Source organism: Ovis canadensis, chromosome 2 (assembly GCF_042477335.2).
Source record: "Ovis canadensis isolate MfBH-ARS-UI-01 breed Bighorn chromosome 2, ARS-UI_OviCan_v2, whole genome shotgun sequence".
Classification (NCBI taxonomy): Eukaryota; Metazoa; Chordata; class Mammalia; order Artiodactyla; family Bovidae; genus Ovis; species Ovis canadensis.
In genome coordinates this window covers 33,763,194-33,786,376 of record NC_091246.1, presented here as the reverse complement: position 1 = coordinate 33,786,376, position 23,183 = coordinate 33,763,194, and the positions used below count along the sequence as shown (strand labels likewise).

The 23,183-nt window shown below is 44.4% G+C and overlaps 1 protein-coding gene across 3 annotated transcripts in view; it reads right to left on the bottom strand.

The window, feature by feature from the left end:
- GOLM1 (golgi membrane protein 1) overlaps positions 1–10,540 on the bottom strand; it is a 57,492-nt gene extending 46,952 nt beyond the window's left edge. The window contains exon 1 of one of the 3 annotated variants that reach the window (XM_069575800.1): positions 10,286–10,540. The gene's annotated coding sequence lies outside the window, so the exon portion shown is untranslated. Of the gene's footprint in view, positions 1–9,138; positions 10,172–10,285 lie in introns of those variants that run through there. The other 2 variants (XM_069575799.1, XM_069575798.1) reach the window with 2 other exon arrangements.
- Between the last annotated feature and the right edge of the window lie 12,643 nt (positions 10,541–23,183).

Below are 23,183 nucleotides of genomic sequence, written 5' to 3'. Positions count from 1 at the left end.
AGATATGCTTTTATGCCAGGTGAGGCCAGCAATGGAGGACGGGGAGGAGGAGGTGAGGGCGGAAGGGGAGAAGGAAACGGGGGAGGAGGGGAAGAGACACCACCAGGGACTCAGCTTTGAGGTGAAGTTCCTGCAGGTGAGGACACAGGAGAGTTGAGAGCCAGCTCTCCCCCAGTGGTACCTGTAGCTGAGTTGTGTCCCTGGAAGACATCCTCTCTCGGTAGGTACTGGTGTGGGAGCTGAGAAGGGGATGTAACAGCAATCTAGTGGAAATCACCTAAAACAAAGCACCCCCAGAATTCCCAAGCATAGAACTGAGGGCTGAGTCCAGCCTCCACTGACTGGTGCCTTCTTCACCAGCTTCTGGTCTCTTGGGACAAAAGAGGAAAAAAAGTTTTAAATTTAACTGTCAGTTGCTATCAGCTAGCACTGTAAGTACTAACAGAGAGTGATGCTCAGAAATACTGAAGTTCCGTAAAATTCTATGTATCTGCTGAAAATGTGTCTCCACTGCTTTATCATGTTTTGTTCATGAAACAGTCTTTCTTTAAAAATATATAAGATTACTAATACAATTGGGGAGAAAAATCACACACAGTGAAGTACAAAATTAAAAGTCTTCCTCTTCCTACTCCACTGGCTGTTTCTTCTATTCCAGCTGCTCTTAACTCTCAAAAGGCATCAAAATAACCTGGGACATTTCTTAAACTACCAACAAGTAGGCCAACTCCTCCTTTCTCTATGAAATCTTTTGCCTGTAATTTTTGGCTACTGTTGGTGTTTTCAAAATAATCTAATCTCATCACTCTTTCATTGTTTCTAGATTTTGCTTGTATTTTGAAAGACATTTCCTACTCTAAGTTTAGATATACACTTACCCATATCTCCTCTCAACATACCTATGGGTTTCATATTTATATTTAAATATTTCATCCATTTGGAATTTTTTTGACCTAAGAAGTAAGGAAATACAAAGAAAACTTTCTTTTTTTTGGAATGGCCAGCCAGTTCTCTAGCACTCTCTTATGCAATAATCTATAACTCAGTTCTCTGAAAGGCCATCTTTGTCAAATGCTTAAACCCTTAACAATACACTTTTAGATGGGATCCTCATTTCATCTTTTGTTATACCTGCAGATGTGAGTCAGGATGGTGTACTGTAAGTTTGAAAACAACGTAACTCAATTCTCACTTCAAGGAAGTTACAGATAATCATTTAACATTCTGCTTCCTTTAGCCAGTCAAAAAGTTTAGTGAACAGCTGCGACAGAACAGGTTGCCGTGCTACCAACAGGAAGCCAGGGCAGCATTAAGAGAACAAACTCAGAACCCAGTGGCCAGAGTCAGACTTGGCTCCACCTCTTAAGCACCACAGAACCCTGGACTGTCTTCCTCAGAGGGCTTAAATGAGGAATATAGACCAGAAAAGATAAGAGAAGTGCCTGGAACCACAATTGACACATAGTTTCAATGGCTCAGGGAATGCTGACTCTCATATTAGAGGCTTCCCTGGTGACACAGACAGTGAAGAATCTGCCTATAATGCGGGAGACCTGGGTTTGATCCCTGAGTCAGGAAGATCCTCTGGAGAAGGGAATGGCACCCCCACTCCAGTATTCTTGCCTGGAGAATCTCATGGACAGAAGAGCCTGGGGGGCTACCATCCATGCGGTTGCAAAGAGTCAGACATGACTGAGCAACTAACACTAATCATTAACAGAGATGGAAAGATGAATAACAAATCATTTCCAGATCTGGCCTTTTCTGCACTTTATAAGAAAAAGGTGATGAACATCTTCTCTCCTCAGTTGTTCTACTTTATAGGAACCAGCTCCTCCGTCAACTCTGCTCTCCACTGAAGCAGCAGTCACTGCCATCACTGGGCTGACTCACAGATGCTGCTGCAGCAGCAGACATCCTAGACTAGGACCCTAGTATGCAAGAGAGAGGTTCCAGGAAGCTGAGTACAGTCTCAGAGGCCCCTCACCTGACCCAGCACTTGGCAGGTCAGTCGGTGTGCAGCCGCCCAGAGGGCGCAATAAGGAGAGCCCTGGGCTCCCAATGGACAGAGGGCTGCCCAGGTAAGCAGATGACCATGATGGAGAAAGGGCCAACAGTGACCCTTCGTCCTGTAACGTGCCTCACCCAGGACTTCCAGGATTGCAGAAACACTGCTGCCCAAGATGAAGGGAGTCATGGCCGGGAAAATGCCAAAGCCTGATGAAGACTAAGGGCAGGCACTCAAAGGCAGGGTTGTCAAATGTTTCAAACACTCTACTCTCCTCCACTTTGGAAATTACACAGACTGGCGGTGATGGAAGTGGGTCGGAGACAGTCTATGTCAGACAGATTAACAGTCATAATTTAGGCTTCACAATGTGTTTTGTCTTATATTTGATTATAGTTACTTGACATGCTGAAAAAGATTAACCTAAATAGGACACGACTGAGCGACTGAACTGAACTGAACTAAAATCAACTAAACGCTGTGAAATTCCAGGTGTATCTGCATTAAATGTTTCTTGGCAAGTTGGAAGAGTCATTTTTTAAAAAATGACTGGCTTAGTTAATTTAGGCAATTCAATCTACTGGTTAAAATTATTGTTGCCTTTTAAGCAAAAATTTTTACAAGAGAACAGAGACTTTTTTTGTTTTAAGAAAAAGCATAAGAAAATGGGCAACTGGTTAAATACATGAGCCCTTTGAACTTCCTAGTTAAATAATCTTTCCATTTCCTCATTTTCACATAGAGGTTTTTAATCAATAAGCAAATACACAAGCAATCAAATCAGATTGACTTGTTTAACCAATGTCATCACTGCAGGAACAACTCAGCTTCTCCAAACAATATGGGAGCTGTACCTTTATTCCTTCTCAGAAGAAATGGCCTTACCAGGTGGGCGGAGGGCCTGAGCCGGAAGTGCCCTCAACGCAGCCGGAAGTGACCTGAATGGAGTTCGGAAGCCACCTCAGTGAGCAAACAGATCGCAGGATGTCCCACTTAGCGCTGAGGTCTCAGGAATTGGTCACCAACATTTTTTTGGAGGGTTCAAAGATACTCCACCCCACCCCAAGAATGTCTCCAAGGCAGGAGTGAGCATACTGAGGCCTAGAGCCATTAGCAGCCCATTGTGTAAATAAGGTTTTGGTGAACACAGCCACGCCCAGCCCTTGAAGTACTGCCCACAGCTGCTTTCTGCCTACCAGGCAGAGTTGAACAATCAACACGAGGATTTACTCAAAGGGTTAGAATGAAGACTGAAGCAGTTAGATGTATTATTATCTGGCCCCTCTGGGGAAGTCTGTAAACTCCTGTTTAAACTATTAGGGTTAAATGACAAGTCCACTGAATTCTCCTTTTAAATTCTTAAATTCTTTTAAAAACTTACTAGGAAGTATACAATTCTCCTACTCCCACTTTCCCAACCCTCAATTTTCCCCCAATTCTAGAACCTAACAGTTTAGAAAGAAAAACCTTTAACAGCATGGTAACTACAATAATACCATATCACATATCATAAAGTTGTAAGAGAGCAGATCTTAAAAATTCATCACAAGAAAAAAAAATTGTAACTATGTGCAAATTATTAGATTTATAATAGATTTATTGTGGCGAGCATTTTGCAAAGTATACAAATAATGATCTTTACGCTGTATACCTGAAACTAATATGTGATGTCAATTATGCTCAATAAAATGTTTTAAAAAGAAAAAATGTCAAAATTCATGTGTATATTTAGTGCTATGGAGTGAAAATACCAAAGAGTGAGACGGATGAGTGGAAATGAATGAGAAACAATTCCATTGTGTTTCTTCCAGCACTTGACTTTCTGCAGAAGGGCCAACTCCCCTGTGGACGCCACAGCTACACGATAGCAAGTGTTCCCAAATTCCTCCTCTTGTTTGGGAGTCGGCAAGCTGCAGCTTCAGGGCAGAATCCTGCCAGCCACCTGTCTTTGTACACTGTCTAAAAGCTCAGGTTTCAAGCTTTTTAATTGAAAAAAAAAAAAAAAGAATAAAATTTCATGACACTAGAAGTACATGGAATTAAAATTTCATTGACATAAATAAAGGTCTGTTGGGACACAGCCATGACCATTCATTTACATATTGTCATGACTGTCAGGCTATGAGAATTGTGTAGCTGTGACACAACCCACTGGGCTTGCAGAACCTAAAATACCACCTGACTCTTCACAGAAAACATTTGCCAACACTTGCTGTAGTTCAACAGTTCTTAAAGTATGGTCCCTGGACCAGCAGCATCAGCATCACATGATTATCAAGTTCTCCAGGTGATGCTGATACAGGTCAAGATTGAGAACTGTGCTCTCCAGAGCTCACTGGACAGGTCTCACAAGTGCCTCTTGATCTGGTCACACTCAATTATTTTTAAGAAGCAGAAAGGCATGTTGGAAAGGGTGCGTTATTTATCTTTGGGGAAACATTTCTATACTGTTTAAACATTTCCGTACTGTTTAAAGGTTGAGTTTGGATTCCCCAAACTTCCTTGGCTTTTGGCTACAGTCCACCAGGCCCTTCTGTCCACAGGATTCTCCAGGCAAGAATACTGGAGTGGGTTGCCATTTCCTCCTCCAGGGGAGATCTTCCCAACCCAGGAATAGAACTTGGATCTCCTACATTGCAGGCAGATTTTTTACTGTCTGAGCCACCAAGGAAGCCCCAGTCAGAATGAAGTGATCACTATTTCCAGAGCAACATGGCTTCTACAGGACCCTCCCTCACTGATATAGAAAACAGAGAGGAAAGATAAGGTATCATCTACCTGCTGCATAGATATAAATGATGGAGAGCATTTTGATGGGGTAGACCCTCCAGTTCTGGCAGCACTGAAATCAGAGAAATAGCTTAGAAAAAAATTTTTTTCTAAAATCATTAGTATATTAAAATTTTGTCCAAGAATTCACCAAGGCAATTCTTTTAAAAACTAGTAATAGCAAATGAGCCATCTTGAAATTCCAGCCCAGCTGAGCCTCAGAAGACTGCAGTCCAGTCAACTCACAGAACCAGAAGCAATAACTAAACAATGGTTTTAAGCTTGCAACTGATCTGTTATGGAGCAACAGATGATCAAAACATAAACTGTTACATGAAAAAAGTTGTAAAATAGTAATGTTCATATCCCATTTTTGTTGAAAATTTTTAAAAATATACTCAATAAATCAATCGTCATGAAGTTGCTCAGTCGTGTCTGACTCTTTGTGACCCCATGGACTGTAGCCCACCAGGCTCCTCCATCCATGGAATTTTCTAGGTAAGAGTACTGGAGTGGGTTGCCATTTTACATTTCTCTATAATAGAAAATATACAGCAAGTGCTTATAAGGAAAGATATTTACAAGTTGGAGCAAGAGAGGAGGAGGTAGAGAGGAACAGAAAGACTTCATTTTTTGCTTTATATCATCTTTTTTTCCCTCAAGGAGCCTATCTTTAATGCAAAAGCCAAACAGTAACAATAAAAAATTAAGATGTTAGGAAGATATACAATGGTAACATTAGCAAGTTTTGAAGTTATATTTCTAGCATTCCCAGATGAAATCACAGTATTTTACAGCTTCCTCTAAAACAAAACAATGATACCATATGTATGCATTCTGAAGCAGAAAAACAAACTGAACTCATTCAAATACATTCCCAGCTCTCTTCTGTGCTGGCCCCCACCACTGGGGGCACTAAGAAAACCCAGGTTCCTGTCTTGAGCCTGGGCAGAAAACTGAGAGGAAACACACGGCAGCCCATTTCTGAGCTGGCGACGCGGTGGTTCCTCATCTCCTCCCAGCCTCCTGGGCTCCCCTGTAAAGGCTTATCCCTGTCTTCCAAAGCCAGTGTGGAAATTAAATGAGAGCACTTACTTGTCACCAAGCAAATACTAACTGAAAAGAACTACTGTGGTATTAACCCTTTAAAGTCTCAGTTTACTCATTAAAAAAAAAAAAAAATGGGGAGTGTGATCCATTATACCTGCATTCACAGGGTTCTTCTGAGAATCAGATGAAAGAATTACCTGAGACTAAAGTGAGAGAAACAGCTGTCTACCAGCAGGGCTTATGCAGCCCAGAAGGTATAAAAGACGCTCCACCTGGGCTGGGGGAAAAATCCTAGAAGTTACATTTATTTTTGTCCAAAAAGTAGAATAGCAACTATGTTTAGTAATGTAAATATTATACCAACAAGTTAAATATATTATGTGTACACTAATTACTTTACACTGTGTTACACTATACTAATTATATTACCATGAAATACTAACAGTGCTAATAAAAGCAGGAACTGACTGCACCCTCACAAAGTCCCTTTGTCAAGGGTCACCTGTCACCAGCCCTCTGAGGTATCCTTTGACTGGGCAAGCACACAATGAGATAGATGCACAAATTAAAACGAAACTAACCCTCACAGAGGATATGAAGCTTTAAGGTCCCCATAAAAAGCACAGATAGTAATAAACGCAAGCGCAGGTGAACACAAGCCGGGGGTTAAGAATGCACTTCCCACCCTGAGTCAGCTTCATCTGAGCGACATCACAACAACGATGATATACTCAGATCTAACAAGATCCAAACCAAAAAACACCCTCGAAATTAAAGGAGTATTTGAAAGAGGGTTTTACCTCCACAATGAATCCAGCCCTAAGTGTATACTGGATCTTGAGCTACAACATCAGCTCATTTATTAATTTATAATTTATAATATAATTATATAATTTATAATTATTAATTAATTTATAATTAAGTAACAAACACACATACAGAGGAGTACTAAAAACTGGTCTTAATTGAGATACAACTGACATTATGCTGTACTGGTTTTAGATGTTAATTTTTATTTTTTTTTTACTAACAAGAATGAGCAATAAAGCTTGGAAACCACAGCAAACTATCTCATTATACAGTATTTTTACATATGTGTTCTTCCTGTCACGCACTAGTTCATCATCAAAATCTTAGTGAGAGGAAGTTTTATTAATGCAGTCTTGAAAGAGAATAAGATCACAATGTAAAAATCTGAGAGGGCGTGCATTTTCTTTCCTGAAAGTGGGGGACAATTTCTTTGTGAAGCAAAGAAAAGCTCTCTGGGAATTTTGGAAATAATCCTTAAACTTCAAGCCAAGACTCTCTTTCAATGTAATTTCATCAGTAACTTGAAAAAGTCTAGAAAGCAGCCACACTCTAAGACCATCCTAGGGGAGCAAGTGGAATGCCACTCACAGTTTGTTAAGGTGAAAGCCCCCATGGTGCAGCAGGCAAAGAATCTACCCGTCAGGAGATCCCCTGGAGGAGAACACAACAACCCTCTGCAGTATTCTTGGAGTGGACAGAGGAGCCTGGTGGGCTACAAAGAGTCAGACCGAGCGACTAAGCACAAGGGCATATCAAGACTATTCCTTCTACTTTTGTGAAGTTTTAGAAAATAATGCTAACCAAGTTTTTCTTTTAAACAAAAAGAAAAATGATCTTTTTCTTATCCCAATTTCCCATTTCAAGTCACTAAAAAAGAAATCAATCTTTTCTAAGACAACTTATTTTTTTCCCTGTGGCTCAGATGGTAAAGAATCTGCCTGCAATGCAGGAGACCCGGGTTCGATTCCTGGGTCGGGAAGATCCCCTGGAGAAGGAAATGGCAATCCATTCCAGCACTCTTGCCTGGAAAATCCCATGGACGGAGGAGCCTGGTGGGCTACAGTCCATGGAGTCACAAAGAGTTGGACAGGACAGAGCGACTTCACTTTCACTTTCAAAGCCTCAGGCACAGGGCCTCTTCTCCAGTCCCCGCCTCCCCTCACAGCCCCTCCGGGACTGTTTAAAAGCAGGGCCCCACTACCTCATGTTCCCTTCCACTACACTGCCAGTGATGGGATCCTACTCGCTGCCCAGAATGGTGAGTTGAAAGAGACACCCCACCTTCCAACTCTTCCCACACATGCAGTTTCCCCAGGCTCTGCCTGGCTATCCTTTGTGCTTCGGATGCAGAAAGCTGGCCTGCAACGTTCACAGGATCAGCAGTTCCCTCCTGGCTGGAGGAAGGTAGCCACATAAATGGACTGAAGCTGGCCCTGGGTCAACCATTCTCATTGCTGTTTCAGCCCCACCCCTGGAAAAAACAATATACATGCAAAATCTTTTCATTCCCCCATCAATAACTGGACCAGCAATTAGAAAACAAATGGCACCCTTATTTTCTAACAGCAATATTCCCAAATGCTGACCTCCACTCCTCACCCCCAGCATTCCTGCCTCTCATTCTTGGTCTTTCACTTTCGAGCAAAACCAATGGGGAGAAAAGGTGACATCTTCACAGGAGAAGAAAATATGTCTTGAAGGGTTGTTTTCTTTAAACATCCTAAGAATTCAATGTCTTTTCACCACTGACTCCTTAGAAATTGAGTTCTGACCTAAAAATCGCAAGTCTTAGCAAGCTATTCGTTTCTAGTTACAAATAAACTTATTCTTCACAGTAGCCTGCCCTTAGCTTAATCTTCTCTAACATAGGGAGGAGGAGCTATGGATGGATGCTCTAGGAGACCCACAAGTACCAACAAGGGATTCAACTTCTCAGGCCCCATGCTACAAAAAAAATTCAGAAATACTAAAACTGCCCAAATTTGAGTCAATCTCGGGGCCAGGAGCCAAACAGAGTCACTCTAAACCTGTTAAATATGTAATCAGGCTACTGGACTATTTTACTCTGCCCCTAGGAATGTCCCTCAATATTTGCATTATTTAGGGCAATTGGACCTTGGAGACCACAAACCAGGAAACTCAAAGCCGTGAAAGTCACACAAGTTTGGTTTTGCAGATTCGGGAATGGGATATCTCAAGCATCACCACGACTTGCCGAATGCAATGATTCTAAAATTCCGCTAAAACGAACGCTCATCGAAACAGGTATTTTGCCTATTTTGTTTTACCGAAAGACAGTCATTAAAATATTAAATAAGATGTGACATATAAAGAGGATGTAAACCCAGGAGACTATTTTTACAGGAGAACAGAAGTTTTGTGGATCCTCCACGCCGCCAAAGGTGGGAAATACAGGTACAGAAGGAACCCGGAGCATCCCTGAGACGGGATTCGGAAGAGCTCTGGCAGCTCGCGGACCGAAGACCCGGTGTCAAGCTCACCTGCCAGGACGACACTGCTGCCAACGTGGGCACCGCGGCGGCGGCTCGGGGCGGAGGGGGAAAGAGACGAGCGGCGCGGCCAGCCAGCCCTCCCCGCGTGCCAATCACGCCCGCACCGCTGCCACTAGCGCCACTTCGGGGATGCTCGCTTTTGACTCTGGGTGCCGACGCGCGTGACACAGCTAAGAACAAAAAGAAAGGCCCTGCATCGCCCCAGACCGGCCTCCTCCGGTCTGTTTCCACAGTCCCGAACTCTCAGCAACGGAGCGGAGCCTGGGAGGCGGAACCCGGCGGGTCGGGGCGGCCCCGGGAAGGAGGCTCCAGCGCGGGGAGGTGCGGGGCCGGCCTCGTGCCCGCTCCGGTAAAAGGCTGCGGGCCGGGCGCCAGCCGGGGGAGGGCGGGTGTTTCCGGGGCCCGGCGCGGGGTCCTTGGGCGCGGGCCCGGGGCCGTGGAGGGACAAGGAGAGAGAAGGGGGCCGGGGCGACCGGGGGGAGAGCCGCCAGGCACGCGCGCCGCCTGCTCACCTCCTGCCGCGGCTCCGGCGGTCGCTCGGCGCTGCCGGGGCCCGGCTCCCCACTCGCCCGGGCAGCTCTCCCGCCGCCGCCGGCCTCGTGCTCCCGTCCGCCCGGGGCAGCGTCCAGCGCCGCCGCGTTCGCGGCCTCCGCAGCGGCGAGTCCCCGCCTCTGGCCAGCGCCCGCGGCGCGCGGAGGAGGCGGCCTCGGGAGCGCGAGGAGGCGAGGCCGGGACCGCGCCCGGACTCTCGGCCCCGCAGTGCGCGCGCCCTGGCCCGCGGCCGCGGAGCGGCGGGAGCTGGAAAAGCCTGGTCGCGCCCCCTCTCAACCTCCTCCCCAGCTCCTCGCCGGCATCTCCCGGCGCGCCTTCGGGACTGGGCTCCGACAGACCCGCAGAGCGGTCTCGATGCTTTTAAAGGAGGTGAGAAGCGGCGGCGGAGAGAAGGGCCCCGGGAGACCGCCCTGCCCCCCTACCCCCCGCAACGTCCCCCACCTCCGGCCCGGAGGAATTTTCCGGAACCCAGAGCCGACCACACCCATCGTCACACTCCTAGTCTTGCTCACGTAGTCCCGGCCGAAACTGCCCAGGATAGAGGGGCCAAGGAAAAACAGGTATTTAGGGAATATTTACTCACAAATTTGTCCTTTTTCTTCCACCAGCCCTTCCCAGGTGGGCTTGATCTCCCTACAGCTATTATCTCTCAGCGCTCATTTTTTGGGACACTCCAACTGTGGGCAGCAGAGAAAATCCGAAGGCTCTTGGGCGCTGCCCAAACGAGATCCTCTAGGACTTTCTCAGTATGGAGCCTGGAAATCTGAATTTTAAACAGCACCCAGGTGACCTTCTGGCACACGGAAGTTTGAGAAGCACTGTTGAGCCACACCTACCTGAGAAGATGCCGAAAAACTAGTGACGCGTAGAATAACCATATGAGAAATGGAATATTTCCTGCCATATCAGGAAATAAGACTCATTGCCATCAGCGGTTGCAGCCTGACAACGTGAGCCTGTATTCTAAGGGAACACAGGAAGAATACCAGCAGACTTCGCTTGCTCCCTACAGTGAGCCCAGGGGAACTTGGGATGTGAAAACACAGATCCCATAGCTGAGATGTATATAGAAGAAATTATTTCAGTGAGCTGAGACTCTTGCATTGTCTCATTCACAGAAAAGCACAAACTTTCTTAACTTGGGATATCTGCTTTCTTTAACAATAATCTGATGTTCCAACTAGCTGCCCTTTGTTGCAGAACTTCTATAGAACCTGGCTCTTCCTCTCACCTTCTCACAGCAGTTGTCTCAGAGTCACTGTCTCCCGGACTTGAACTCCCCGAATTCCCACCAAATAAAACATAACTCTCAACTTTTAGGTTGTGAATATATTTTAAGTTGGCCTGTACTAGGAAATTATAAAGCAATGATTCTTAACCCTGGTAGCATTAGCCAGACGTTCAAATTATCTGGGAGATTTTAAAGTATTTAGATACCAGGGTCCCACCTCTAGAGTTCTGAGTCTGAATGTTAGTATTTTTGTTTTAAAGGTTGAACACGTGGCCAGAATTGAGAACAATTTTCCTAGAATCATCTCTTTTTGAACCTACCTAGCTCTAGTATCTGAGAAAAGAACCCCCTGGCTCATCCCTCCCAAACCCCAACTGCAGAAGACAAATGGGGACACACACAAACTCCTGAAGGAACTCTCACAGTCAAAACTGGTTTCAACCAGAACAGACGCCTTCAAAAATTTAAGGTTTCCTACTACCACCTGAGCGTGAATCTCCTTAAGGGCAGTTAGGAGAGGTTTTATGAGTCAAAACCTGAGTCATGAGCTGACAATAATAGCCCCTTTAGAGTGATATTCTAGTATATTCCAAAATGATGTTTCCATTGCCCATTGTTAGACTGCCACCTGGTCAAACTAAGTGTTCAAAACCTGTGTGTATGTGTTGACCATCAGCTCTGGCTTGTCCTTGGTCTTGACTTGCAACTCCTGCCTCTGATCCCCTACCAACCTTCAGTGACCATAGTCAGGGTTTTAGAACAGGCGCAGTGTCTTCCCTTATTGCTCATTTTGGCTCTCCTAGTAACACTTTGCCTTCTTAGACTGTGAGCCATAACTTCCATCTCATTTGCCTCTAAGTATGTTCCCATTAGTGTCTGTGATTTATCAACGGCTAATTAGTCAGTGACTAAGCCAGTGATTCTTAAACACTTTATAGAAGAGGTCCATATGTCTAGGTACTAGGGAAGCTGGCTAAATTAACTACATCTTTACTGAGAGGGAATCATCCTTTCCAAGTTTCATGGGGATCTTTATGGCAAAATTTGGAATTAGAGTAGTTCTTAAAGTTCTTTTAAAATGCAGTATTTATATATGCAGTGTTGTATATGTGAATTTGGATTTACATTGCTTATAAAGTGCTCTATTTCCTCAAGCCTTCTCATCCAGAATGTTTAACCTAATCAGTTGCTCGCCCTAAAAATTCAAGTGGATAGATTGATTTGATTAAAGAAGGGCTTCCCTGGTAGCTCAGATGGTAAAGAATCTGCCTGCAATACAGGAGACCGGGGTTTGATCTCCAAGTCAGGAAGATCCCCTGGAGAAGGGAATGGCAACCCACTCCAGTATTCTTGCCTGTAGAATCCCATGGACAGACCTTGAGGTCACAAAGAGTCAGACACAAGTAAGCAACTAACACTTTCACTTTCAATGATTAAATAATGTGCAAGGGGCTGTTGTGGTTGGTTGTAGTGCACCTGTGTGTTGTCTGTTTAGTTTTCTTTCCTTCGCTAGCTAACAGCACACTATGTTCATACAGGAACCTACCTCCTACTCTCCAAGGGATACAGCCTTAGTTGGACTGTCAAAGTGATGTCCTCTCTAGCTCAAGGAATAGACCATTGTATCAGTTTTCTATTTGCTACCCTAGCAAATTATCACAAAACTAGAGGGCTTCTCTGGTGGCTCAGAGGTAAAGAATCTGCCTGCTAATGCAGGAGATGCAAGTTTGACACCTGGGTCAGGAAGATCTCCTGGAAAAGGAAATGACAACCCACTCCAGTATTCTTGTCTGGGAAATCCCTGGGACAAAGGAGGCTGACAGGCTACAATCCATGGGGTTGAAAAGAGTTAGACACTATTTCAGAACAACTAAGTTGTTAACAACAACAATAGAGTTAAGATGACAAAGTTCTGTTGATTAAAAATCTCACTGAGCTAAAACCAAGATGTTGGAGGGGCTGTGTTCCTTTCTAGAGACTCTTAGGAAAATCAATTGCATTGCTTTTTCCGGCTTTTAGAGATTGCTTGCATTCCCAGTGCGTAAACCCCTTCTTTCATTTTACAAGCAAGCAGTCTTCAAAATTGGTAACATCTTTCTAATCCTGCTTCCATAGCACATCTCTCAGATGCAGCTGGGAAGCTTTCTTTGCTTCTAAGAACGCTTGTGATTGCATGGGTCCCACCCAAATAATCCAAAATAATGTCTGTGGCTCAGACTCTTAATTTAATCACATCTGCAAATTCTCTTCTGCCATTTAAGGTAACATTTACAGGTTTCAGGGATTAAGACGTGAACATCTTGAGAGGCCTTTATTCTGTCTGCTACAGACCCCTATCCTCAGCTGATTCATTGCACTCTATTCCTGGGATAAAGCAATGACCCAAAGACGAAAAAGGATCCGTGTGCACGTATGTCAGTGATGGTACCCATCATTTTTGGCATGCAGATCAGCGGGGCTGGTTCCTATGCTCCTCAAAAGCTGACTTTTCAGTTTATCCTGCAATTCTGAGGCTTTCCCCATACCTAGAACTTGCTAGAAAGAAATGTAGTACATAACAGAACAACAGTGTAGAATCATTTTCAGAGTTCTTGGTCACAAACAATAGAAAGAGCCTTTGTAAATCTTAAGGAAAAGGAGTTGATTGGACAAAGGTCAGGGTCTCAGGGCATCAACAGTGAGAATCAGTGAAATCATAAAAATTGATTTTCAATCAGTTTGGAAACCCTGAATGCTGCAGAGGGCTAAGCAGCAGAAATCACTGAAAAAGTGACACAGCAGATAGAGTGAGTTTGGTATATATGCCACACTGCAGCATCTGTAGGAAATACGCCCTCCAACTCACCCCACTTGTTTGCAACATTGCTCAAGACACAAAGTGTCCAGAGGGAGCTTCCAGTTAGAGGGATTTGGTTCTATGTCCATTTACCAGGCTAACTGGGACAACTCTGGTTTCTGTAGCTGGACGTGGCCACTAATTCCACAAAAGGAAATTGAGGTAATGCCTAAAAAAGAGCATTCTGGCAAACAATCAGCAAATGTCCCCCACAAATATCCTAAGAGAAATTCAAAGAGCTGTGGAGCAAGCAGAATTCATGTCAGTCTAGGAAAATCAGGAAAGACTAAACAGAAAATTGGTGTAGGACAGGCTGTCCAACAGAAATAGATTTCAAACCACATATATAATTTAAAATTTTCTAGTAGCTGCATCTTTGGGGTCGCAGAGACTGAACTGAACTGAACGGGACATTTTACACCCAATAAAACGTTTAACAGAAAATGAATACACCACTTCAGTTTTTTAATTTTTATTTATTTATTTTTGACTGCTCTGGGTCTTCGTTGCTGCCTGCCATTTTCTCATTGTGGTGGCTTCTCTTGTTGTAGAGGGCCAGCTCTAGTGCATGGGTTCTGTGTCCGTGGCACGCAGGATCTTCCCAGAGCAAGGATCATCCCATGTCCCCTGCGTTGGCAGATGGATTCTTAACCACCGGTCCATCAGGGAAGTCCACTTTTTTTTTTAAAAAATTTCAGTATAAAAGGAAACATAAGTCAGTTTCTCCTCGGCACCAGCCACATTTCAAATGCTCAATAGCTACATGTGGCTAGTGGCTACAACATTAGACATGGAAGGTGTAGAAGGATGATGTATCCACTTGGATCTTATCTAGAGAGAGAAAAAGTACACAGTAATTTAAACAGGGTAAATTTAAACATAAAGATTCTTTAACATAGCATCACAAGGGTCTGGCAGGTAAAAAGCAAAGAAAACTATAAATAATGTAGGAATGGGTCTTCCCTGGTGGTCAATGGTTAAGAGACCACCTTGCAGTGCAGAGGACACTGGTTCAATCCCTGGTCCGGGATGATTCCGCATGCAGCAGAGCAACTAGGCCCACGCGCCGCAACTACTGAAGCTTACTCGCCTAGAACCTTGCTCTGTGCAACGAGAAGCCACGCCAACGAGAAGTCCACACCTGACATCAAAGAATAGCCCTGGCAGCCACAACTAGAGAAAGCCCATGTGCAGCAACAAAGACTCACCACAGCAAAGAAATAAAAATCTAACTAAATAAATAAACCTTTTAAAAAAGAATATAGGAATGGAAGGTATTCTAAGCAGCTGTTATCTTCTGCTCTCAGATCTGCCTGTCTCTCCACCAACCACATGAATAAGACTGAGACCTCTGTGGAGAGGGCTGTGGCTCCCTAAGTGGCAGAAAAATTGCTGTGTTGTCAGTAGAATTTGCTGAAAATCTGCCCTCCAGAACCTTCTAGAAATCACCTTCTAAGCTGCCCAGGAAAGCTGTTCATGGGTTGGTTTCTCACTGGAGGTGCTCTCTTACAAAACTGCTCCGGGTGCCCAGGGAAGCTGCAGTTGCTTGGTACTTGTGCTGCAGAGGCTGGGTGCTGCAGGAGACTGGCACAGGCCTGGAAGGGTGGAGAAACACCATTGTCCAGCATAACGACAAGATTCAGAAAAGAGTGAAGCAGAACAATGGGATTAGTTCAGGTAGGGGAGTCATTGCAGATGGGAGGGCAGGATAGAAATGTAAGATAGAAAGGTAGACCCAGGGGTTCTACCTTAGATGCAACAAGCCATTCTATACAATATTGTAATTTTTCCCAACTACCAGTCTGGTCACATCACTCCTCCCTTTAATAACTGCCCATGGCTTTTCCTGGCTTATATAAATCTTAGCGTTCTAGGCTATGTGCCCAAATTTTCTCAAACCAAGCCAGGCCACTATCCTGCGCTCCCCATAGACCAGCTCCCCATAGACTTTGCAATTCTGCCTAGAAGGTCCCCCTTCCCTTTCTTACAACTCAGCCTGAAAGTCCCAGTCAGAACCAACTCTCCTAGTACCCACCACATTCTGCCCACCCCACAGTTGTCCTGTCCGTAAAGTTCCTGATGGAAGGGACTCTCCTCTGTTAGCGTGGTCTCTTCCCCAGCACTTACACAGTGGGTGCTAGATGAGTACTCCAGACTGACCGCAAGCTCCTATGAGTAGCACAGGGCCCAGGACATTGGAAGCACTCTCCAAATACAGAATAGAATAGAATAGGAAGTCCTTGTTATAAGCCTCTTGCTGTGTTTGCATTTTAGCATCCATTTTTTCCTTCTTCAGGTATCTAGTTCTCACAGACTTTTCAATCCTAAATGCCTGTAGTAAACTGAAAATCCAAAGATGTATTTCAGTGTCCTAACCCCAATAATCTGTGAATATTGCTTGATATGGCAAAAGATGTGATTAAATAAAGATCTTGAAAGGAGGAGGTTATTCTGAATTTTCCATTTGGGCCTGAAATGCCCAACTGGCATTTCAGGACAAGTGTCCTTATAAGACAATGGCACCCCACTCCAGTACTCTTTCCTGGAAAATCCCATGGACAGAGGAGCCTGGTAGGCTGCAGTCCATGGGGTCAGGTCACTGAGGGTCAGACACGACTGAGCGACTTCACTTTCACTTTTCACTTTCACACATTGGAGAAGGAAATGGCAACCCACTCCGGTGTTCTTGCCTGGAGAATCCCAGGGACGGGGGAGCCTGGTGGGCTGCCGTCTATGGGGTCGCACAGAGTCGGACACGACTGAAGCGACTTAGTAACAGTAGTAGTCGTCCTTATAAGGGAAAAGCCGAGGGTGTTTGGACAGAAGAGGGAAAGAAGCTGGAGAAGGACAGAAACTGGAACGATGTGGCCACAAGCCGAGGAGTGCCTGGAGCCACCAGAAGCTGGAAGAGGTAAGCAATGGGTTCTCCCCTAGAGTCTTTGGAGAGAGCATGACCTTACCTTCACGACCAAATCAGAATAAAATTCCTGTTGTTTGAAGCCAACCAGTTTTGGTACTTTGTTATGGCAGCCCCCAGGAATTAATACAATGTCCAATTCCACGGGTCATAGTGACTGCTTCATTGATGGGCACAAGATCCAATCAATTCAATGAAACTGTGTTATAGGACATTTGCTGGAGCTACTGGAAAACAGAAGGCTTTTTTCCACAAAGGCAACCCATACTAGGAAAAGATAAGCCTAGAGCTGCTTGCAGAGTTGGACACTACTGAAGTGCCTTAGCATGCATGCAGGCATTGGAGAAGGAAATGGCAACCCACTCCAGTATTCTTGCCTCGAGAATCCCAGGGAGAGAGGAACCTGGTGGGCTGCCATCTATGAGGTCACACAGAGTCAGACACGACTGAAGCGACTTAGCAGCAGCAGAGCTGCTTGGGGCCCCCACGTGGAGACACCTGCCTAATATGTTGAAAAAGACAGAGGCAGAGTCTAGCGTTGATGATATCATTTGATCTTCTGGACCCAGCCATAGCTTATGCCAGTCCTATCCCTGGACTTTTCAGTTACATCAGCCAATTAATTCCCCATTTGACTTAGCCAGTATGAGCTGGATTCCTGTCACAAGCAGCCTAAAGCATTCTGATTCACAGAGTTTTTGTTACCTGGGTAAGGTTGTCAGAGATATATGAACTGTAGATAAACAATAGATAGGTTTTTAGTATAAGTGTGTCCTATATACTGAATGGGTATGATACCGTGCACATATATATTTGTTATTTAACTGAAACTTAATTTAACTTGGCATCCTGCGTTTTTGGTTTGGGGGTGGTTTATCTTTTATAAAAGTTTGGCAATCTTATGTTGGCAGAAGGGCTTTTATTGATCATCTGAAACGTCTGAAAGGCCAGCTTACTATCATACAAAGGAAGGTAGGGATAATCTTTATTCTAAGTGTGTTGTGCTTAGTCACTCAATTCTGTCCATCTCTATGTGACCCCCAGAGAAGGCAATGGCACCCCACTCTGGTACTCTTGCCTGGAAAATCCCATGGATGGAGGAGCCAGTAGGCTGCAGTCCATGGGGTTGCAAAGAGTTGGACACAACTGAGCGACTTCACTTTCACTTTTCACTTTCATGCATTGGAGAAGGAAATAGCAACCCACTCCAGTGTTCTTGCCTGGAGAATCCCAGGAACAGGGGAGACTGGTGGGCTGCCTTCTATGGGGTCGCACAGAGTCAGACACGACTGAAGTGACTTAGCAGCAGCAGCAGCAGCTATGTGACCCCATGGACTGTAGCCCGACAAGCTACTCTGCCCATGGGGATTCTCCAGGCAAGATTACTGGAGTGGGTTGCTATGTCCTCCTCCAGGGGATCTTCCCAACCCAGGGATCAAACCCAAGTCTCCTGCATTGCAGGCAGATTCTTTACTGTTTGAGCCACCAGGGAAGCAGATGTCTCTTTTTGAGTAATTGTCTTCAGCCTCCTATATTGACTGGAGCTGTAAAAGACTGTGATTATAGCCTCATATTATCAAGAACCTGAATATGATTTGAAGTAGAGAAGGAAACATCAGTTTTTAATAGCCTGGGCAATACTGAGCAAAGTCGTGGATAAATTGCTGAATGGGCTGAGAGCCCTACGACATACTCTAAAGCTGATGCGCTTCCAGGGCCGCTTTTATGGTTTCCTCTGCTTGGTGTGATGTACCTGTGAGGACGTGGCCCAAACGCAAAGGATTATGGGAGACCCAGCTGGAGGGGCAGAGGAGGGGGCCAGACAATGCCCACTGAGCAGAGGAGAAGAAAAGTGCCCAAGCTAAGGGTATACTGATGTCTGGAGGCCAGCCTGAAGGCATGAAGTCTGGCATATATAAAACAGCACCCTAGCCCAGGATATATGGGAATGGTGCTGTGTGTTTTTGGCACCAAGACGCAGTGTTCAAGAAAAGGAGGGTCTTCTGCTTCACTAATGCTAGCATGTCTTTTGTTCTCAAAAGCGTTTTCAAAAGACTTCTGAGGTAGATCTGTCCTCTAACCTTGAGATGTATGTCTAGAGTGAGAAACTGACAGTTTGTTTTAACTTTGCAGCAATGGTAAGAATATTCAAAAACTTACACGCTTGAGAAGTTACCTGGCTCAATAACTCATCCACTATTGCTTATTTTTCAATGATGTTTGAGAAAGGAGGATATTTCTTGAAAATACAGTTTGAAATGTCAATTATATTTCAGTGATTTCTGCTTTAAAAAAAATGTAATTTACTTATTTGGCTGTGCCAGGTCTTAGTTGTGGCACATGGGATCTTTAATCTTTGTTGAGGCATACGGGATCTAGCTCCCCAACCAGGCATCAAACCCAGGCCCCATGCATTGGGAGCATGGAATCTTAGCCAGGGAAGTCACTCTGACTTTTGTTTTGTGTGAATTCTTCTTTGCATACAAGTATGTGCTTGAGCAGGGTTTTCCAGGTGGCACTAGTGGTAAAAAACCTGCCTGCCAGCACAGGACATGTAAGGGATGTGGGTTTGATCCCTGGGTCAGAAAGATCCTCTGGAGGAGGGCATGGCAACCCACTCCAGTATTCTTGCCTGGAGAATCCCCATGGACAGAGAAGCCTGGAGGGCTCCAGTCCATGGGGTCGCAAAGAGACAACTGAAGCAACTTAGCACAGCACACACATGTGCTTAAGCACTAGAGAAGACAATACATGCATCCAGTCCTGCTGTCTTCAGTTCAGTTCCGTTCAGTCGCTCAGTCGTGTCCAACTCTTTGCGACCCCATGAATCGCATCATGCCAGGCCTCCCTGCCTATGACCAACTCCCGGAGTTTACCCAAACTCATGTCCATCGAGTCAGTGATGCCATCCAGCCATCTCATCCTCTGTTGTCCTCTTCTCCTCTTGCCCCCAATCCTTCCCAGCATCAGAGTCTTTTCCAATGAGTCAGCTCTACGCATCAGGTGGCCAAAGTATTGGAGTTTCAGCTTTAGCATCAGTCCTTCCAATGAACACCCTGGACTGATCTCCTTTAGGATGGACTGGTTGGATCTCCTTGCAGTCCAAGGGACTCTCAAGAGTCTTCTCCAACACCACAGTTCAAAAGCATCAATTCTTTGGCGCTCAGCTTTCTTCACAGTCCAACTCTCACATCCATACGTGACCACTGGAAAAACCATAGCCTTGACTAGACAGACCTTAGTTGGCAAAGTAAGGTCTCTGCTTTTGAATATGCTATCTAGGTTGGTCATAACTTTCCTTCCAAGGAGTAAGCATCTTTTAATTTCATGGCTGCAATCACCATCTGCAGTGCTTTTGGAGCCCCAAAAAATAAAGTCTGCCACTGTTTCCACTGTTTCCTCATCTATTTCCCATGAAGTGATGGGACCAGATGCCATGATCTTCGTTTTCTGAATGTTGAGCTTTAAGCTAAATTTTTCAATCTCCTCTTTCACTTTCATCAAGAGGCTTTTTAGTTCCTCTTCACTTTTTGCCATAAGGGTAGTGTCATCTGCATATCTGAGGTTATTGATATTTCTCCCGGCAATCTTGATTCCAGCTTGTGCTTCTTCCAGCCCAGTATTTCTCATGATGTACTCTGTATATAAGTTAAATAAGCAGAGTGACAATATACAGCCTTGATGTACTCCTTTTCCTATTTGGAACCAGTCTGTTGTTCCATGTCCAGTTCTAACTGTTGCTTCCTGACCTGCATAGAGGTTTCTCAAGAGGCAGGTCAGGTGGTCTGGTGGAATACCAGACCACCTGCTGTCTTAGTTTTGTTTATATCCCCACTGACTTACCGCCTTACCAAATCTGTCCAAGTTCTCCACACCCAGCAAGATCTCACAACTTGTGTTAAGAACCACTTTATTTCCGCTAGGGTGACATAGTGAGGTCACACCCTTGTGGTTATGGGAGAGGTCCTGGGCAGTGCATGCACTCCATGGGTGAGACTTCAAATTGTAGTTTGAGGGCTCTTGCTTATAATCTCAGGCCACAAACTGACATCATCATCACTTTGTGTGCAAAAAGGCAGCTCTGGTTTTTCTTTAACATTTTTACAACAGTATTTATTTTATCTTGCAATTCATAGGATTTCATTAAACCCCAGACAGCTGGCCAGGTCTCCAGGGGCTCAAGAATTCCAAGACCCACTCACTCCTTCTCTTATCTAAAGTGCTGCCTGATGAGCTGTGCTCAAGGGCAAGCATGGAATCCAGGCAGTGTCCAGGCAGATCACAAGTAAGATCAGAGGACTGCTCTGCTGCTTCTGAAGCCTGAACAGGACTTCTTCCGTTTTAATTTCCCTCACAGTGGGTCAGTCTCCTTGGTCTGGAGCAGTGGTTCTCAGCTCTTCATCACCAAGGGCATCTTCTTCCACTGTCAGTTTTGGTGGTACTAGTTCAGTACACAGTACCTCCAGAGAAACCACATGATGCGAATCAAAAAGTGAGGAAACTGGGAGCCAAAGAAAAGGAGGAAAATGCATTGTGTGCCAAGGGACTATGACTGGAAGTAGAGAAAGATAGAAATCCAAAAAGCTAAATTATATGGTCCGTTGTGTATATTTACACCACATGTATTTTATCCATTCATCTATTGATAGCCATTTATGTTCCTCTCATATTTTGGCTATTGTGAAAAAGGCTGCAATGAACATAAGGGTACATATATATTTTTGAACTAGTATTTTTGTTTTATTTGGAAAAATACTCAGAATTGCTGAATCATACTGCTTTTCATACTGACCACCAATTTACATTTGCAGCAACAGTGCACGAATGTTCCCTTTTCTCTACATCCTTACCAACATTTGTTACTTGTGGTCTTTTTGAAAATAACCATTCTGTGAAGTGGGCTTCCCAGGAGGATCAGTGGTAAAGAATCCACCTACCAATGCAGGAGATGCAGAGATGTGGGTTCAATCTCTGGGTCGGAAAGATCCCCAGGAGGAGGAAATGACAACCCACTCCAGTATTCTTGCCTGAACAGTCCCGTGGACAGAGGAGCCTGGTGGGCTACAGTCCATGGGGTTGCAAAGAGTTGGACATGAATGAGCGACTGAGATTGAATGCATGCATTCTGAGAAGTATGAGGTAATATCTCATTGTGGTTTTGATCTGGATTTCCCTGATCATGAATAATGTTGAACATCTTTTCATGTGCCTTTTGACCATCTGGGGAAATGTCTATTCAAATTATCTATTTTTTAATCACGTTGTTTGTTCTTTCTGAAGTTGAGTTATATGAAGTCTTGTATCTTTTGGATATTAACACCTTATCAGATGTATCATTTGCAAGTATCTTCTCCCATTCAGTAGCAGCCTTTCCATTTTGTTAACAGTTTCCTTTGCACTTCCCTGGTGGCTCAGAGGTTAAAGCGTCTGCCTGCAATGCAGGAGACCTGGGTTCGATCCCTGGGTCAGGAAGATCTCCTGGAGAAGGAAATGGCAACCCACTCCAGTATTCTTGCCTGGAGAATCCCATGGACAGAGGAGCCTGGTGGGCTAAGTCCACGGGGTCGCAGAGTCGGACACGACTGAGCAACTTCACTTTCACTTTGATATGCAAAAGTTTTTTAGTTTGATGTAGTGCCATTTTATTTTTGATTTGTTTTTCTTACTTGAGACATATCCCCCAAAAATGTTGCTCAGACTAATGTCAAAAAGCATACTACCTATGTTTTATTCTAATTTTATGGTTTTGGGTCTTATAGTCAAGTCTTTAATCCAGCTTAAGTTTATTTCTGTACATCATGTGAGAAAGTATTCCAGTTTGATTCTTCTGCATGTAATTGTCCAGTTTTCCCAGCACCATTTATTGAAAAGAGTGTTTTTCCCCATTGGTTAATCTTGCCTCCTTTACTGTAGAGTAATTGACCATGTAAGTGTGGGTTCATTTTGGGGTTCTTTATTGATCTATGTGTCTGTTTTTGTGCCAATGCCTTGCTTTTTTGATTACTATAGTTTTGTAGTATAGCTTGAAATCAGATAGAATACCTCCAGCTTTTTCTTCTTCCTGAAGAATTTTTTTGCTTATTCAGGCTCAGGACCACAAAATTTTCAGTAGATACACTTAAAAATTATTGATGACCCCGAAGAATTTTCCATCATATGAGTTCTGCTATCAATATTATAGAAATTTTAAAAATTATTATTTAAAAACAATAAATTCATTACGTGTTAATATAAATAATAATATACAACCCACTCTGTGTGCAGTGTCACCTGGCATTCTTCACACGACGTTGTGGGAAATGAGCTTCAGAGGACCAGCTTGAATGTTGATACCTCTGCTGACTGTTCTATCTGTGGCTTACCAACTGTCATTTGTCTCTGCCTGAGGAGTCGCCTGTTTTCTGGGAGCATCTGTAACACCATGGCATGCTAACTTATACCCTTCCAAGAAGAGAAAAACAGCTCCTCATAGTTACTGACATAACCTCTACCTGAGA